At 42.4% G+C, this 18,007-nt stretch overlaps 1 protein-coding gene across 1 annotated transcript in view; it reads right to left on the minus strand.

Moving 5' to 3' along the window:
- The window catches only part of LOC122791730 (signal peptide, CUB and EGF-like domain-containing protein 2), a 1,774,756-nt gene that overhangs the window by 44,867 nt on the left and 1,711,882 nt on the right, over nt 1-18,007 (minus strand). The window lies entirely within an intron of this gene.

The raw sequence follows: 18,007 nt of genomic DNA on the forward strand, positions 1-18,007 counted from the left end.
GGCCTCTTTAGGGGGCCATGTGCCTTAGACTGTCCTTCCTAGGAAGTGCTTCCCCCACCCGAGGAGGCATCTGTGTTCACTATGGTCTTGGGCTGGGGAAGAACAAAGGACTGGCCTTCTTGCACCTGACATGATTTTATCCACCATAGGAGATATTTTTTGCAAGCCTGAGTTATCTTTATCTGAGTGGAAAGAGGGTGGTAAAGAATGGACCACTGAAAAGGTAAGGTAGATTGTATTATTCTCATATTGTACCTTGATAACGGTACTAGGATGATTGCTGCTGACATGGATCCTAAAGCTTGAAGGATTAATTGAGTTGAGAGAGAAAGGACTTTTGTATGATTTTCCTGACCTGGAACTGAATAGTCTGAACTCTCACCAAAGGAAGAGATGCTGTTTGTGTGATTGTGTTGAAAGAAGCACTTATAAATTCTAATGACTGTATTGGTTCCAGATGAGACTTGTTGTAATTGACTAAAATACTCAGATAGGAGCAAATTTGGAGTATGTAATCTCGGGACTGTATCAGTTGATGTCTGATCATAGCTGTGATGAGCTAGTAGTCTAGATACAGAAACACTCAGAATCCTTGCAGCCTCAACTGAGCTGTCACTACTGCTATATGCTTGGTGAGCACTCTGAGGGCTTTTGTGAGATCAAAGGGCAGACCTCTGAATTGGTAATGACTGGCCCCCAGCCAGAAGTGCAGACATCTCCTATAGCAGCTGTTCATTTTTATAGGATAGTATGAATCCTAAAGATTTGAGCACATCCAATCATCCTTGTGCAAAAAAAGGCAGAATGGACTGAACCATGACCATATAGACCTTCATGTACTGTACTGACTAATTCAGATTACTGAGACCCATAATTGGTCTCCAGTCTCCTGTTTTCTTTGGTAATAAAAAGAATTCTTGATAAGTTCTGGACTCTCTCTACTTTGGGGGGACCTCTTGGATGGCTCCTTTTCCCTAGCAGCTTGTTTACTTCTACTGCCGTTGCCTTCCTCTGACTGGGTGGAACATCAGGGATTTTCTTTGAAACTAGAGAAGGTGGATGGGAAAGGGTATGTTACAACCTCTGGATATTATCCTCTGGACCAAAAAATCTTTTGTAATTTTTAACCAGACTCTCTGGTGCATGGATAAATAATCCTTGACCACCTCCAAAGGAGGACAGTTGCACCTTATTTCAGGAGCATTGGTAGGATCTGTCAGAGAAAGAACCTCTCAATCCTCGGTTTTGCAGACCTCCTCTGCCACAAGGGTAGCATCTTCCATTAGAGTTCCCCCCGCTGCCTCTGGGAGAAGCATCTCCATGTGGCTCTTGGAAGGGACCCTGGAATTTCCTGAACCTGATATTCTGACCTCCCTAGAAAAGGTTAATTGAGGGGTCGAAAAACGTATGCAAAAAACAGACAGGGTTTTTCCTTCATGCTCACATCTGGAGAGTGTGTTTTTCACTTTAGGGCCAAATAAGGAACTTCTGTCAAAGACAGCATTGATGAAGCAAGCTCAGAAGGTTTCTGCAAAGTCAGACAAGTGAATCCAAGCATACTTCCTGATGGAGATACCTGAACTCACTGCCCGTGAGTTACCTTCTGCTGCATGAGAGATAAGTCTCATGGACGAATTGGAAAAGGCTGATGGGTAGCCAACTGCGAGGCAACAGTGCTCCCAGCCTTAGAAGGTATGGTCTCAGAGATAGATTTAGTAAGTTCTTTAATCAAATCCCTCTGGATTATTATGAAATGTGCCATGTAGTTCAGTGATCAACAGGCAAAGGTCACTGAAGCATAACCACATGTCCCAAATCTGTCTTAATGTCCTACACTTCCTGTTAGGGCAGGGGACAGAGGAATTTGTTCTGCAAGTTTCTTCTTGGTGGCTACCGCTATGACCATAGCATCAACCTGTACTCCTTTGCGTCAATGGATTCTGTCCTTAGGTGATGCCAGGATCTTTTCTGGTCTCTTGGGTATTGGTTCAACAGTATCAGGCTCCTTTCACACCTATTGAGAGACCAAATCAATAAGCTCATCAGCAGGTGGGGTCACCCAGGAGGTAGATGGGCCACCAACAAAAGCCTCCAGGAATACCGACTCCTCTTTGGAAGGGTTGACGGGAGACTAACCACCCATTTGCTTTAGGACTTCCAGAATGTCTCCAAATGAAATGTCATTGGGTGGTGATCTTGCTGACCCTTTCTTCCTTCACCAAAGTCATTACCCTCAGTGACTGACTCTTGAGGGGAGTCTAAGTGGCTCCTTTTGCACTTTCTCTTCCTTGGTACTTCTTTAGTGGGTGTTCCGAAGAAGTGTAGGAAGAAATCAGTATACCCTGATGGGAATCATGGTGGCTAACTTGGGATGGCTGCCCTGTGGAAGGGATGAATGAGGCTAAAGACACAGACACAAATAGGATAGGGTGGTCAGAGCTGAAGAAAGTGAAGAAGTTCAAGCTCCAGAGATAGAGAAAGCTCTCTGAACAACCTCAAATGCCAAATGTCCTGGAGAGAATGAAACCAATGGCACTGAAAGAACATGCTTACAGGCTGTAAGCTCCCTCCTCCCTGAAGGCAGAGCACTCAAAGAGGGAATCAGAAGAGAGCTGTCTAATGCAGAGACTCCAAGGGGGGGTGGTGGATGGCTCTGATAACTTCAGAAGAGACTCAACGCCTCAGATCCAGCTCTTACTCTATGTCTCAGAGGCACTCAGAGATGCCACTGGAGTCAACGATATCTGTATCTTTGGACTGATGTGAACAACTCTGGAACATTCTGATCCAATAACACCAAACCCATAGGAGGATCAGAGAAGGCGCTAGCAAGGGGGGGTTGTTCTTATTAAGGTCTGTGGACGTGATGGGGTTGGAGCTGGGAGAACCCCAATTTTTATCTGTATTGAGAAGAACTTCCTCATCATCCTGTCCATGTCGGCGTCAGTCAAACTTTTTGAAGAACAAGTCCAAGATGCTGTGGTCTTGGGGAATGCTATCAGAAGGAAGATGGCAGCCTTGAGGTGATCAGATCCAAACCCAAGAGTGAGATCAGATCTGAGGTAACCTTTCTTTTTGAATCATAGGAACCAAAGATTTAGCCATTTTTGCTGGAGGTTATGGACTCGGAGTCGATGAAGCAGCAGGCTCCAGAGAGTGTTTTCTGGAATCTCACTTTTCCAACTTTTTAGGGGGAAGAACCCCAGAAGATGCTAGTGAATCAGAAGATTTCGAAATCAGCAAGCCCCTGAGTATTAATTTGTTTTTATGGTCTATTATGGATCTAGGGTTAAAACTCTTAGAAATGTCACAGCTCGCATTTAAATGTGACAGGACTAAATAATGTACGCATTCTGAATGTGCATCTGACAGCGAAATTTTATGGTCACATGTCATACATTTTTTTAACCTTGCTGGTTTCTCTGATATTATGACTTAAGAAAAAGAAATGGAAACAGCATTATATTAAGTCAAAAGCCAAGAATGGGAAAAGATAAGGCTAAAGATAAAGATTTTTTAAACTAGATAACTAAAGGTAATAAAAGTATACCAACAATGGTAAAAAAAAAACTAGAAGTACCCAAAGATACTAAAAGAAACTGCCAGCAATGGTAGATCAAATAGAAGTACACAAGTACTTGAAAGGGAAAAGGGAGGAAACACTATTAGAAACAATAAGATATAAGAAGAAAAATTATAAGATATCAAACATAAAATATAGAAAATTGTAACTCATTGAAAACCAAAAAAAAAATGAAATACTTGAGAGCTACAACAGTGACCAAATCTGAAATTCAAGTCAGCAAACAAGATCTGAAGTATGTTAGGGACTAGAGTATTATGGGAAAGGGAAGAGCATGAGAACTTTCAGTGATCCATGAGCTAGTTGAAGTGGCAGAGTCAGATCTGAGGATCAGAACTGAACCAAGAGTTCAGGAATGAATGAAAATTGGCAACATCAGATCACTTGTTTATAGCTTAAGCCAAGGGTATATTTCTAGACATTTACCCCAGTAAAGATAAGAGAAAATATCTTAATTGTACATATAATACAAAGAGTGCACTTCTGTACCTCATACAACCCTAGAATGCCAATATCACAGCATATCAATATCAAACTTGTTTTTGTCTAGCCCTTCTTCTGTTATACTGCAAAGCCTATATTTCTTAGAACCAAAAAGCACTTGCTTTCTTCAGTATCTCCAACACCTGGAGGAGTCACCAAAAAGACAACACTCAAAATACCCCTGACTACACACCACACAAAACTGCCCTACCATACACAACATGCAGTTTATATCATGAAATGTTCTATACAAATACTTACAAAAACAAAACTTTTTACTTAAAGTTACATTTTCCTCCTTTAGTGTTCCTCTAAACATCAATGACAGTAAAGTGTAGTATATGATTTACAGTCCACCCACAAGTTTGACAAAGTCAACAAAAGTCTAGTCTTTTAAAGTCACATTTTCTTGCAAAGCCAAATGAGATTGATACCTTACAGTCTCCAACTTATTCATTAATTTTAGTGTAGCTGGTCTTCTTCCTGTTCATCTTCATCTCTCAACACCAGACTCTGGTTAAAGTCAAAGGCACTCCTGATTTCTCTCTCTTTCTAGCATTTTCCTTTAAAACATTGTAAAATGTTTCACTGGCAAACTGTCTCTCTATGAACTTTACTGTCAAAAGAATGAGAGGCAGAGTCCCCTTATGCTTGCTGGCTCACTTTTTGTTGGATAAACATTTTTATTTCCTCCTTAGACTGCTCTGTATCAAAACAAAAATTGTTGATCCTCCTGGAGAAAATATTCTGAAGACACTGGGCTACAACAGCTTGAATCTTACATCTGCCTCTCCACATTCCCTGACTGCTAGGATTTGCTTCCTTTTTTCCTGGTATACAGTGAATAATTATTTTCTATAAACACTCTGCTGTCTCCAGTTTTTAATACTTTATCTTTCTGCCACAGTTTGGGAAGATCAACTCTTTCTGCTGGTATGATTGCATCTTTACTAATACAGGTCTTGGCTGCTTTCCCATGGCTAGGTTTGGAGAATATACTATAATTTCATGAATCCTGCTGTGGAACACAAGTCCAGTTGCTTATTTGTGTTTTCATAAAAGTGATGCAGTCTGTTCCTTTCCATTCCTCTGGTACAGCCGAAAATCTCAGGTTTTCTCTGCTTGCTCTGTCCTCTAACTTTACTAGTTTTTAAAACAATTCTTCTTGGGACGTCTCATGCTTAGCCAGCTTTTTATTAATTTCAGCCTCTGATTTTGAAGTTTTGTCAGTTTATCTGTACAGCTAGTTACAGCTTCTTGTATTTTTTCCAGTATTTTGAGTTTATATCTTCCTTCAATGTTTCATTTATTTTAATTACCTCTGAGTACATATGATTTATTTTTTCCTGTAAATTACTGGAATCTATCTCTTAGAGGTTCATAGGCTGATACTAGGCTATCGGCCCTAGGTCCTATACAAGCCTAGCCATAACAATTCCCTGTCTATTTCTTCCCATAATATTTACTTCCCTGGACCCCTGCCTAGCAGGGCAACTGATGTGATCTCCGGAGTGAATTTCCTATCTCCCATCCAATCGTCAAGGTTCCTTTTGAAGAGGGTCAAAGAGGTGCTCTGCTTGACATGTATGGGCAGTCTATTCCCGAGTCTGGGGAGTCTCTGGGTCAGGAATCTATCCTTCCAGCATGTTTTGTTCATTGTGATGACAAGGTTTAGATCCCTGGAGCATGTGGCTCTGAGGGACTGGGATTTCTTTAAGTGTAGCATGTCCAACAGCTCTGGGTTTGACATGGCCTTGTATGTTAAGCAGAGATCGCCTCTGAGTAGATGATATGCGACAGGGTATAGCTGGAGTTTCTTTAGACGGTCAGCATAGGGCATCTGCTTTAGGCTTGCGATTCTTTTAGTGAGGCATTTCGGCAGCCTTTCCAGTTGTTGCAGATGTCTTGAGAGGTACATACCAAATGGGGCGCAGTATTCTACAATGGGTCTAATGAAGGCTGAGTACAGTGGGACAATGACCTCCTTTTTTCTGGCTGAAAAACCCTTAGTGATGAGGTATGCCACATAGAAGGATTTCCTGACTGTTGTGATGATGTGGTTATCGAAGGTGAGACCACTGTCCACCTGTGTCCCCAAGTCTCTTATCACACTTTTGGTGTTTAGTGTAGTGACACCTATGTGGTAATTCATGGGGACATGTTTTTTTCCCAAAGGGGATCACTGTACATTTCTTGGCAATGAGCTTAAGCCCATGGCTCTGGCACCAAGCATCTGTTTCTTCTGTAAGGTCCTTTTATAGAATATCCACATCATTTGGGGATTCAATAATGGCTCCCAGTTTGCAGTCATCTGTGAAATTTGTTAGCCAGAGTCCCTCAGTGTTTGCCTGTACTTCAGAGAAGTAGATGCCAAACAAGAGCGGTCCCAGAACTGAACCCTGAGGTGCTCCACTTGTTTGGATCTGGATTTGGAGTCAGCTACTTTTACAGTGTGGGTTCTGTCAGGAAGCCAGTTGGCAACCCATCGAGTGACGTAGGGATTAATGCCCAGCTTAGTAAGTTTATCTATGATTCCATAGTGGGGGGGTGGTGTCAAACGCCTTGGCGAGGTCCAGATAGGCTGTGTGAACTGCCTTACCCTTGTCCACAGCACATTTGAAGAAGTCAATCAGGTTCAGTAGACAAGATTGGCCCTTCATGAACCCAAACTGGGTGGGGTCCAGTGTTTGAAGGTTGTCAATGTCTTTGTTTATAAGTTCCATGATAATACATTCTATGGCCTTGCAGATCAGGCTTGTCAGACTGATGGGGCAGTAGTTCCCAGGATCCAAGGTGGATCCCCCCTTGTGGAGTGAGATAACTGTAGCTGTGCACCACTCAGTGGGCACAAAGCCTGAGGTGAGGCTATGATTAAACATGACACTTAAGTGAGATGCCAGTTCATTTTGTAGTTCGTGTAGTACACAGCCCGGGATGTCGTCTGGTCCCATGGATGCTGTATTCTTAGCTTTGGAGAGTGCATTTTTTACCTGTGTGGCCGTTATTACCAGAATTAGGCAATCTTTTGGTATTGAGATGGGCCTTTAGGGGGTGGAAGTTAGCAATGAATCGATCTGCCAGGATACTGGCAATATCCTTGGGATCAGTATATTTAATGCCATTCTGTTGTAGCTCAGAGAAGATCTGAGCATTGCCATTTAGATTTTTGACATAGCTATAGAATGCCTTGTGGTTGTCTTTGGAATCTTTGGCAATTTTATTTTCATAACTAGCTTTGGAGGATTTTATGAGGGATCTCAGCTTCTTACTGAGGCTGGTAAGGGAGTTTTCTGCATCCTGGGATTTTCTTCTTTTCTGCAAAAGTTTCTTCCTTTTGTTGTAAAGTTTGTTTATGGCAGGGGACCACCAGATTGGCTTCCTTTTTTGGAGGACAGCATCTTGGTTCTATTTGGGATGGCACAATTCATGCACGAGTGGATGTGGTCATACAGTGCCTTAGTGTAGGATTCAGCAGTCGAATTTTCAGTTCCCGTCTGCATGGGTGTCATGATGTTAGTCACTTCTGACTTGAGTAGCATGAAGTTGGCTTTGAAGAAGTGTTTTACAGAGGTTTCCTTACTGGGGAGGGGGAGGAGGGATGTGGATGTCAAGGGTGATTAGCTTATGGTCAGACCTGACCAACGAGGGAGTGACCATCGGTGTGGAGCATTGATTTTCCATGTTGGTAATGACCAGGTCTAGGATATTGAAGCCCCTGGTGGGAGTATGGATTAGTTGATCCAGGACAATGGAATTTATGAATTCCAAGAACTGTTGGGCAAAGGTGTTGGTACATGAGTAGTTTTCCCAGTTATTGGTAAGGTAGTTGAAATCACCCAGTATAGGGTGTTTGGATGTATCTTAATATTTCCAGTATGTTTAGAAAGATGTAGTGAGAATCTTGGGGCATGGTGGGGGATCTGTGGCAAGCTACAATTTGGATTGCAGTCTTAACTAGTGTTAGTTGCACCTGTAGAATTTCAGGCGCATTGTGTTGGGCAACTAGCCTGGTGGTGTGAATATCCTTGGTGAATACGGACACTCCTCCACCTTTAGTGTTTCGGTCCTGGTTTGGTGGCCGAAATGTATGGTAAGAGTTGTAGCCTGGTACTGCAGGGGTGCTCTCTGGAGCCTTCAACCAGGTCTCAGTTACCGCACGGATATCGATTTCTCCATTTTTCGGAGTGCCTCGAGAGAGTGCATTTTGAGGTTTAAACTTCTAGCATTAAGTAACATTACCTTCAGATTTTGCATGCTTGTACCTGTTATGGTGATGGTTTTGTCCTTTGAACTTTGCCTAAAAAAGGCACTATAGGGGTGGCAAAAGCCTTAGCCAGTAACCTGAATCCCAGGGGTGAAAGGTGCAGACCATCTCTGGCAAAGCATCATGGTCTGTTGAGCATGTCATCCCAGGCAGACAGATACTGGATCCCCTTTGAATGACACCAGAAGCTTAGCCGATTGTTGAAGTCAATCATTTTGTCCTTATACTGTGGTCTCATTCTGGGTGAAGGCAGGATGCTACTCAGGGTGAGGGTCAGACCTGCCTGGGCCACATGAACCGAGAGCTCTTCCATGTTTCTTTTCATGTAGTCCAGGGAGGTACGTCTCAAGTCATTCCGTCCAACATCGGCAGTAACAGAGTTATATTTGTACTTCTTGTGGAGTGATTTGAGTGCATGTGTTATGTGGTGGATCCTGGAACCCGACAGGCAGCGGACTGTAATTTTCTCCTTGTTCAGCCTTGTGAGTGGGACATCAGTGTGCCTGACTATAGAATCACCCATGACTAAAGTGTTGGGTACGTTGTCTTGACTTAGGGTCTGTTGTTGGGTGGCACACTGGGGTTGTGAGCTATGTGACACTTTGTTTGTGATTGGTGTTTGTTTGCGTTTCAGCTTCGGAGGTCCTTGTTGCTTGGGCAGGTTACTGTTAAGGGTTTCTACATATGAAGGTTTAGTGTTGCTATGTGAGGGTGTTGGTGTTGTTGGTTTAGAAGGGCTATGTGTTGCTTGAGGTGTAGTGTGGGTGTTAACCTTCTCTGACTGTCTAGCACAATCTTGGGTGGAAAGAACTTTGCTTCCAGTTTGGCTATGTAAGTGCATCTCTAGCAGGTTGTAGTGTTGGGTGGTAGGAGAGGGCTGTCTGTGTACATGAGGCAATTGCTGCATTGCCCCAGTATGCCCAGATTCACCAGGTGGACAGGAGAAATCACTGGAAGCTGACCCTTGGACATGCCTGGTTTGGTGCTTTTTTTTTTGGGGGGGGGGGTACATTTGATGTGCCCTTGAACCAAAGCTGAAGCTTTAACTACTTTTTACTGAAAAGCTGCAGAATCCTTCCCAGACAGTATTTTTTTCTTCACATTTTCTAGATTATTTTCTTTCAGGTTTTCCAAATTTCTTCTTTGTGTCATTTGGGCAATGTACTTACCAGCCAGTAACTGGATTTTATTCAAAATCATTTTTAATGCCACTCCCCTTTCTCAGTTTCCTTTTTCACACTGGGAGAGCTAAAGATAAGCTGTTGATCAGTGTGCAGTTATCCTGGAAGTCCTTAGTGAATGTCTTCTTGACAGTCTCCAAAACTTACTGGACCTCATCCATATGATCTACTGGAGCAGATGGATCTGCTGAAACAACCATAACTAAAGGTGCAACCAGCTGCCTCTCCAGTTGGATGGTTCCTTCCTGACTTGGATCACAAAAGTCACCAGAGCAGATGCACTACAATGCTTAAAGCAACATCAGTTTCAAACACAAAGATATGATGAGAATAAGCCTTGGGCCTTCACCTTTGAATATCCTTCCCCTCCACTCCAGAGAGAATGCCTCCCTTGCCTACTCCTCTTTGTTCTACTGTAGTAACAAGAATCTAAGGAGGAATACTTTTTCACTGATTGTAGGTAAATCAACATTTTCTGAATATTGGACACACTAGATGATCTGAATCTATGAGTTTCTGGTCTCCAGCTCCAGGAACGGGCTGTAGCTATAACTCAAGGAGTCTACAAGCAGGTTCAAATCCTCCAAGTCTTGAACATTTACTAGGAAGATGGCATGATGGCTGTCCCAATTTTCCTGCACAAATTAGTGCATCTCCCTGCACCCAATATAAGTACAACACCATAACCTAGTTATTTGACTTACCAGGAGATGTTCATGTTTTTCTCTCCCCCGGTCTCTTCTTAGTATGAAAATCAAGCATCACTTTCCTCAGCTTGAGCAGGGTTATGTTCAGCTCCCAGTCCTGGAAGCTTCACCTCTGCAGCATTAGTGAGGAACCCATTTCTCAAGTGAAGCATCCATTAGCAGAACCTGTAAAGAGTTTAATGGTTCATTTGCAGAAAATAGACTGCTCCACTTAGACTGTGGGAAGGAGGTCACCACTCTAGAGCACTGTTACAGGTAACTGAAAAAAAGAGATTGCAGTAACTCTACCAGTAGCAATCAGTTGTATCTGACAATCCAAATGATCACTTTCATTGTAAGGCAAGGCAGAAGACGCAAGGCAAACTAACTATGATCAATCCCAGGAAACAAAGAATGGTGCAAATCTTAAACCACATCTTCCCCAGCATGTCCAGATTGTGACTTCCTTTGCCCTTTTCCTGGGCAATAAGACCAGCAAAGGAGTTTGCCTTTTTCCACCCAGATTAAATTAATCTTAAGAATGAGAAAAAGAGCGAATTTCTTCCAGTATATGGTGACTCTCTGGGACTGCAACCATGACTGAATTAAAAAGACAGTCTCTAAGAGAAAACAAGAAGATCCCTCTTGTACAAAGCTTTTACCACCACTGTAAATTATAATGAAGACACTGGGCAGGAAATTGTAAGTGGTGTAGACTAAAGAAAAAGAGAATGAATATCCTGTGTGGCGCACAAATTCTGATGTGCTAACATCTAGGGTATCCCCTTTTATCATAAGACTTCCTTTGGCAAAATGGACATTACTTGGAAAAACACCATCTGAAAGTTGGTGATTAAACTAAATCTGTTGATAGACACTGCTGAGATGTGGGATGGAATAGTATACTCGATTTTACAACAAAGAAGAGTCAGAAATAAAACCATTCAAAAATGACAAAAGCAGGAACAGTTACCATTTCCCTTTAGCAGATTGGAATCTGTTGCTGTATGAAGAGCACGGAGACTGCCTAATGTATCAGCAAAGTTTTTGGTGAACACTGACCAAACAGGTCTAAGGTACCATTTTCTGTGACTGTATCCATAGCCACTTATCCATTATATCAGAACTCCAAGCTAAGGCCAGCCCAGAGAACTGGTCTCTCACAAGCACTTCTGTCTACTAGCTAGGGCCACTGCAAACCCCTGCAAAGTCTTCCTCTTGAAAGTCCTAGCAAATTCATTATTATTTATTTATTTATTTTACATTTGTTTACCGGGAAAGTCCAACTGGACACAGGTCCATTTTCAGCGGAGGCCATATTACATATAATAAAGAGTCACACATTTTGTAATATAACAGAATGCGCACTGGGAGAAAGTTAAAAATACAATAGAGTTCAACAGTCACACATTTTCTATTATAGCAGTTTCTCATTAACACACAACAATAATTTCCAGTAGATACAGGAAGAAGCAAGATATTCAGCAGAACATACAGGAGGAGTTTAGTAGAACAAGATTAGCAGCATTCTGGGAAGGGGCCTAGATCTAGGGTATACTGTAGATATAGGATGGTGGTGAGCTAACTTTTTTTGTTAGGGGATCCCAGCAACAGAGAACAGTTATGGCTTAACCTGGGGGTGACATGGGCAGAGCCAGTTTGTTGTGTAGTGGGTTTTGAGAAGTCTTTAAATTGGGAGGTAGAGGTTGTGGAGGTTATGTGGTTGGGAGTGTATTCCAGATTCTGGCAATAAAGCAGGCAAAGAGGGATTTGCCTGCCTCATTTCTGCATTTAATGACATTTATGTGGTTCTGATAAGTGGATCTTAAGGTTCTGGATGTGGTGTAGGGGTGAGTAAGTTGATGAAGGGCAGGGTTATTTTCAGGGTGTTGGTAGAGCTTGTAGGCAATTGTGAGTTGATTGAGGAGGAGGTGAGGGAACTCAAGCCAGTTCAGACCTATAGTTGGATTCAGTAGCAAACTATGCAATCTTGTTGTAGCAGGATTCCATCTTGGTTAGTTCTGAGCTATGAAGGTTAGTTAGGGTGGGGGAGGCATACATGAGGATGGATAGTAGATGGGTTCTTGCAATCACAGATTTTGTATTTTTAGACATAAACTGTTTGTTCCTATAAAGCAGGCCAATCTTTTTGTTGACCTTCTTGATTGTTTGGGCAAATATGTGTGTGTCGTACTTCAGGTTATTACTGATTTCAACTCCTAATAGCTTTGTGTGAGTTGTTGGGGTGATTAGTGTATTATCTTTGGATTTTATGTCAAAGTTACTGTATACAGGATGAGACCTTCCAGGACTAAAGATTAGACGTTTGGTTTTCTTTGGATTAAGTATTAGTTTTATGTTGGTGAACCATTTTTCTGCTAGGGAAAAGTTATTTTGGGTGATGGTTTTTAGTTCCATCAAGGTGGGTGCGGCACATATAATAGTGGTGTCATCTGCGTATTGTACTATAGAGGCTGAAGGTGAGGATGCTGCTATCTGGTTAGTGAATAGTGAAAATAGCAAGGGGCCAAGGATGGACCCTTGAGGGACACCTATGGCTACTGGTAGTAGAGGGGACAACTGTTTTTTTTTTCCATAGGACTGCCTGTTGCCGGTTTGATAAATAGAGAACCAGGATATGGTAGAGGAGTTGATGTTCAGGGGTAGGTAGGGTTTTTAGGAGCATACTGTGGCTAACCATATCGAAGGCTTTGGATAAATCAAGGAATATGGAGGATATGAATAGTCCTTTGTTTCTTTGTAGATTCACAATGTTGGAGAATGAGAGCAGTGCTGTGGTGGTGCTATGGGAAGGCCTAAAGCCATGCTGGGATGTAGATAGGAGGTTGTTTTTTTTGGAGGTAGTGCATGATCTGGACATGAATGACTCTAATATTTTTGATAAGGTGATAAAATTGCTATGGGGTGGTAGTTGGTAAGCTCAAGTGATTGACTTCCTTTGTGCAAAGGTTTAACTGTGCACTATTTTCCAGGAGTGGGGTACTTTACATTCGGTTATTGACCTGTTTATGAGGATGGACATGGGATAAGCTATAACCTCTGCTGTAATTTGTAGAAAGTCAGCTGGGAGATTATCTGCTGCTAATGTTGTCGGTTTAAGCTTTTTGAGGAGCTTAGCTATTGTAGTAGTGGGGACTGGATTCAGGGGAAAAGGTGCAGTTGTTTAATGTATAAGAGGGGGTGGGGTTACTGTTGCTGTGGGGTTGGAAGTAGTTTTTTGGGTATTTGCTAGGACTTGGATTGTTTCAGTGAAGTATTTATTAAACTGGGTGAGGATGTCACTGTGGGCGTTTGGTAATATAGGGGAAGGGGTAGTACTTTTACCAGGGTGAAGTAGGTTGTTTAATGAGGCCCAGAATTTCTTAGGGGGGTTGGTGTGTTTTTCCTGCATGGATTTATAATAGTTAGTCTTGTCTAGCTTTATTAGTTTTTGGTGTTGTTGCGGAGTTCTTGGTATTTCTGTCGCTGGGCAGTAGTTTTGAGTTTTTGAAAGTGTGACCAGGCTTTGCCTCGTTCTTTCATTAGGGACATGGTATCTTTAGATAGCCATGGGGCATGGTTGGTTTTGATTCTAGTGGTTCTGGTGGTGCATAGGAAGTTTTGATTCTAGTGGTTCTGGGTGGTGCATAGGAATCTAGGATTTTTAGGAAGGTAGAGTTAAAGTACTCTACGACTTCATCTAGTGATAGATGTTTTAGGGGGGACCAGTTACAGCATTTTAGTGAGTAGATTAGATCCTGGGCTCTTAAAGTCTTTTTGTTACGTACGGTTCTGAGTACTGATTGTTTTGTTTGGTGGGACCAGTGTCTAAGTATGTAGGTTAATGGTCACTCAGACTGTCAGGGAGACAGCCTGATTGGTGGGTGAGAGTGGGGTCAGATAGTAGAATCCAGTCCAAGATGGACTGGCGTTTGGAGGTTTTATCTATTCTTGTAGGGGTGGAAATAATTTGGGTGTACTTATGGAGGTTAATGTAGGTAAAGGGATTGTGGCTGGTGCATTCAGCCCAGTCAATGTTAAAGTCTCCTGAAAGTATTGTTTCTTGTGGAAGGGAAGATGACATCCAGCTAAGTAGATTTTCCAGTATACTGGTATTATTGCCTGGGGGATATATCCTCCTGCAATAATTATTTGTTTATTGGGGTTGAGTTTTAGTTTGGCTAAAATTAATTCTATGTCTTTGACTTCAGGGGAGTTGCATTCGAATTGTTCAATGGAGAGGTGGCTTTGGTATAGTATGGCTACGCCCCCTCCTTTTTTGCCTGACCTGTCTTTACGTATAATATTGTAGCCAGGGGCAGTTACTGCATTGTCATGATGTTCAGGTTTAAGCCATGTTTCTGTTAGTACTACTATATCAGGCTTATACAGGACTAGTAGGGCATGGTGGTCTTGGGTTTTGTTAAGAATACTCATATTTATGTTTAGAAAGAGGGAAGATGAGGCAGGTCTTAGATATAGAGGGTTAGGGTTTGTGGGGATTGAATTGTTGCCGTTTTTGGGACCTGGATTTTGATGAATGTCACCGCAACATGAGAGAATCTGTTTTAGGTTTAGATAGAGTTTATTCAGTTTGTGGAGTAATTTGTCAGGCCTTCGTTGTTTAGTTTTGTAGCTGAGAATATTATATAGACAGGAGAAAGGTGTGGTGGAGGAAAGGTGACAAGATGATAGAGGAGAATGTTCAGTTTTAATCAGGTTGTTAGTGGAGTCAGTTTGCCATGGTGGTGGTGGGGGGGGGGGGATAAAGTGGAGGTGTGTTTGGTATGAGGAGAGGAGAGGGAAAATATGAGACATAGTGGTTGTAGCATGGCGGAGTACATACATGAGGGCATATTATATTGCTGTGGGTATGAGTGCCAGTAATGGTGGTTTGGGAAGGTATTGTGTAGGGTGTAGTTTAGTATGTCAGAATGGGGATGATAGGTTTGATATGATTGGGTAATTGAGTTGTAGGAGTGGTTGTTGGCGTGGTGTGTGAGCATAAGAGTAATTGATATGGGGGTGTGTGGGAATAGGTGTAGGAGAGCAAAGTGAGCAGTGCGAACGGAGCGGGTCTACACTGTCCAAGAGAAGCAGGTAAGAAAAAACAATCAGGGAGAGTGCTTAGAGAAGTTGGAGGGGGACAGCTGTAGTTAAATAACACTACAAAGGTTTTAAGCTCAGGGAGTGTGAAATGACTGCTTTTGTCACTTTCAAGCTGCTTGCAGATTTGTATTCTAGACCTAGCAGTATAAGGTGTGACTTAAAGTAAAAGAGCCAGAAGGTCTGGTATTACTGGGCTTGTAATGGGGTTGACTCAGGTACGAAGGGGCAGCTATGCTGATAGTACCTTTGCTATGATTTGAGCCCTAGTCTATGGAGGAAGGACAGAGTGACCTCAGAACATAGAGATGAGCCAGGGAGGTGGGAGTGGAGGATTAGAGGAGGAGGTTAGGTTGAGAAAGAGCAGAGGGTATGCAGTAGGAAGACTAAGTGTGTCCAGAGTGAAAGGAAGGTATAGTAAGTGGAGAATCAGTGAACAGGTGAAGGTGGGGGCTGCAGTGGAGAGGATGGAGAAGAAATAGGCAACTGGGGGGGGGGATTTACAGGCAATGGAGCTTGCAGAGCTGGAGCTAGTTTGGTAGGCAGGTAGCAAAGTTAGGCTGGATGCTTGAGATGGTGGGGGGGGTGCACCGTGACGGATTGTAGCTGATCAGGAGCCTCTTCAATGGTAGACAGAAATATGACTAAGACAGGGCTCAAAAACAACATTTGAATTCACACATACACTGTTCTTAAGAGGAAATGTTGCTGGGGAGGTATCCACTGATGAGCAGAGTTCAGAGAGGGAGTGTGTGGACTTCCTGGATTGGTAAATGGTTTTGCGTTTATGAGGCAAGGCCGGGTACCTGTAAAATAAAGGAAGAGATAATGGTTGAGGACTAGGTACGCGAGAAACTTATTAGCTAGAATAGGGTAGTGCAAAGGAGAAGGGGAGGTATAGTGTGTGTGGACTTCCTGGATTGGTAAATGGTTTTGCGTTTATGAGACAAGGCCGGGTACCTGTAAAATAAAGGAAGAGATAATGGTTGAGGACTAGGTACGTGAGAACCTTATTAGCTAGAATAGGGTAGTGCAAAGGAGAAGGGGAGGTATAGAGAAGGTTGATAGGAGACACTGTAAGACTATTAGAACTCATAGGGGGAAGTAGTAGTAAAGCCGGGGAACCTTGACTGAGAAGGAGTTAGGGGAGAGACAGGGAGGGGGAAGGAGTTAGTGGAGAGAGAAGGGGGAGGTTGGAGAGAGAGTTCCTGTTTCCACAATACAATTAGAGGCAATAAACAGCTATAGGCAGTAAGCAGCTTAGAAAAACTATAAATAAAACAGCTTCATTTAGCACTGAGGGGCTGGGTTACCATAGAGCTTTTGTAACACAGTTATTTTAAATATTGTACAGCTATGCTTATAACAGTTCCTGTTTCCACAATGCAGCTAGAGTCAAACAACTGCTTGGTATAAAATAAAACAGCTTTTGTCTCACAGTAGGGCATAAACCAACAGCAGCTTTTTTTTATCATAGTAGGGCATAAACCAGCAACAGCTTTTTTACCACAGTAGGACAGCTTTTTTAACACAGTAGGGCTTAGACCAAGAAAAAAACAGTTTTTTAGGCACAAACAAGTATTGCTCAGAACAGCTTCATTTAGTACAGTAGGGTTAAACAATAACAGTATCAGCAGCACAGTTGAGTTATATACAGTAGTTAAAACACGTCTTTGATAGTGCAATATTCAGTGAACGAATAAGTAGAAGGCTATTTGACTAGGGCCTTCAGCAAGTCCACGTACCCTAGAGTATCTTGCACTTTAGCCCTTAGTGAGTAAACACAACCTAGTACAGGGTCTGGACAATTGTTCCTTGCACTTCAAATAAGTAGTGCAAAATGTCTAACCACAAAATGATGTGCTCTACTCTGATTTAGCATTTAACAGACTAGTGTACCTGTAGAAGGGGATGCAATATAACAAATTGTGCCAGTAAGCTAGCGACACTAGCTTGGACTGTGATAACTTGCAAAAAAATTCTAATTGAGCTCGCCCAGAAATACAACCACTGAGTTACCAGTAGCGGAATGCATTCATTAATGCCTAAGACAAAATGTGCGTTAAGCCCATATAATGTGCTTCGCCTGTGAGTTAAACCTCAACACTTTTACCTTTAAGAGGGGGGTGCACTACAGCAAATTAAGCCTGTGAGCTAGCGACGCTAGCCTGAATTTTGGTAACATGCAGAAAATGCGAGTAAAGCTCGTCCAGAACCACAACAGCTGAGCTGCCAGTGTCGGAAAGCATCCGTTAATGCCTAAGACTAAATTTGAGTAGATTTCATCCAGAACCACAGCAACTGAGTTAACACTGCCTAAAAACAGCTTTTAATGCCTACAACAAACTCCGATACAATATCTTGCCATCATTCAAATCCAAATGGCCTGAGGAATGGCAATACTACCACTGCCCACTCCTCTTTGTCCTACTGCAGTTAAGAATCTAGGGCTCTTGATTCCAAAATGGTCATGGCAGTGTAAGGAGCTAAAAACAAACTTCTTGGCAGAGCCAGCACCTGAAGTGAGGAAAAGCATGAAAATTAATGTAAATTGTAAACAGAAACCAGTTGCTAAAGTGTCTGTGGCATCTAGAAGGTGAACAATGAAGAGAAAAAGTGAAACTCAGGAGTCTGAAGGCAGTGTGGTGCAGTATATGTGGGAGAATCACATGTTATGGACAGGTGAAAAAGAGAAAACCTTTCA

The sequence above is a fragment of the Protopterus annectens genome, chromosome 17.part0 (assembly GCF_019279795.1).
Source record: "Protopterus annectens isolate FY-2018-M chromosome 17.part0, PAN1.0, whole genome shotgun sequence".
NCBI lineage: Eukaryota > Metazoa > Chordata > Ceratodontiformes > Protopteridae > Protopterus > Protopterus annectens.